Genomic DNA, 1,980 nt, shown 5'->3' with positions numbered 1-1,980 from the left:
AATGACAGGACTGATGAAACCCATCTATATATTGAATCTAGTCCCTATTAAGTTGCCAATGGTGGTGTTTCACAGAATTTAAAAAAAAAAAAAAAAAAAAAAAAGCACTCCTAAAATTTGTATGGAACCACAAAGTTGCAGGAGACTTGGGTTTGACCCCAGGGTTGGGAAGATTCCCTGGAGGCGGAAATGGCAACCTACTTTGGTTTTCTTGCCTGGAAAGATCTCATGGACAGAAGAAGCCTGGCAGGCTACAGTCCATAGAGTCAGACATGACTGACTGAGCAACTGAGTGCAAAACACCCTGAATAGCTAAGGCAATCCTGAGAAAGAACAACAAAGCAGGAGGCATCACACTTCCTGAGTTCAAGCTATACTACAAAGCTATAGTCATTAAAGCAGTACGGTACTAGCCCAGAGATAAACCCAAGCATATGCAGTCAACAAATATTTGATAAAGGAGCCAAGATACTCAATGGAGAAAAAACAGTCTCTTCAATAAATGGTGCTGAAATAATTGGATATTCACATGTAAAAAAATGAAAGGAGGCTCCTGTATTATATTATCCACAGAACTTAAAATGAATTAAAGACTTAACTGGATGATCTGTAACCATGAAACTCCTGGAAGAAAACACAGAAATAAAACTCCTTGATATAGGTCTTGGTAATGATTTTTTTCAGTATGACACCTAAAAGCACAAGTAAAACATAGTAACAAGTATGGCACTGTATGAAACTGAAGGCTTTTTTGAAGCAAAGGAAACCATCAAAAAATTTAAAAAGACAACATATGGAATGTGAAACAATATTTACAAACTATATATTTTATAAGGGATTAATATCTAAAATATATAAAGAATTCATACAATTCAATAGCAAAAAACCAAATGACGCAATTAAAAAATGGGCAAAGGACCTGAATAGACATTTCTCCAAAGGAGATGTATGAAAAGCCAACAGATATATGAAAAGACGTTCAACATGACTAGTTATTAGGAAATGCAAATTAAAACCACAATGAAATATCACCTCATACCTGTTAGAATAGGCATCATCAAAAATATAAAAGACAAATTCTGGCTTGGGTATGAGGCAATGGGAAACTTTTTGCACTGTTAGGGGGATTGTAAATTGGTTGGTACAGCCACTGTGGAAAATAGTATGAAGTTTGCACAAAAAATTAACAATAGAACTGTAGTATAATCCAGCAGTTCTGCACTTGGAATATAACCACAGGAAACAAAAGTGCTAACTTCAAAATATATCTACTTATTCATGTTCATAGCAGCATTACGTACAATAGCAAAGACATGGAAACAACCTATCTCCACTGGCAGAAATGGTTGAAGAAGTGGTGATGTATGTATATAGGTGTGTGTGTTTATTTGTGTGTGTGTGTGTGTGTTTACATACACAATGGATTATTATTCAACTCTAAAAATGAGGAAATCATACTATTTGCATGATGGATGAAACTTCAAGGCATCATATTAAGCGAAATAAGTCAGATGGAGAAAGGCAAATAATGTATCACCTAACCTATATGCACAGTCTAAGAACAAAAGACCAATCCATACTCATAGAAAAAGAAATCAGCCTTGTGGTTACCAGGGGTGGATGGTGGCGAAAGTGGACCCCAGATAGAGATGGTCAAAAGGTACAAACTGACATTTACAAGTTAAATAAGTACTAGGGATGTGATGTACAACATAATGACTATAGTTAACATTGATATACAATATAGAGGAAAATTTTAATGGAGTGAATCTTATTACTTCTCATCACAAGGAGACTTTTTTCCTTTCTTTTTATTATATCTATATAAAAAGATGGATGTTAGCTGAACCTATTATGGTAATCATTTCACAAAATATGTAAATCAAACAATTATGCTATACACCTCAAAATTGTCAATTATTTCTTTTTTTAATGTCCCCTGAACTCTATTATGATAATTTCTTTACAGGTATTTATTCC

The sequence above is a fragment of the Cervus elaphus genome, chromosome 9, assembly GCF_910594005.1.
Source record: "Cervus elaphus chromosome 9, mCerEla1.1, whole genome shotgun sequence".
Classification (NCBI taxonomy): Eukaryota; Metazoa; Chordata; class Mammalia; order Artiodactyla; family Cervidae; genus Cervus; species Cervus elaphus.
This window is presented reverse-complemented; position numbering follows the sequence as displayed.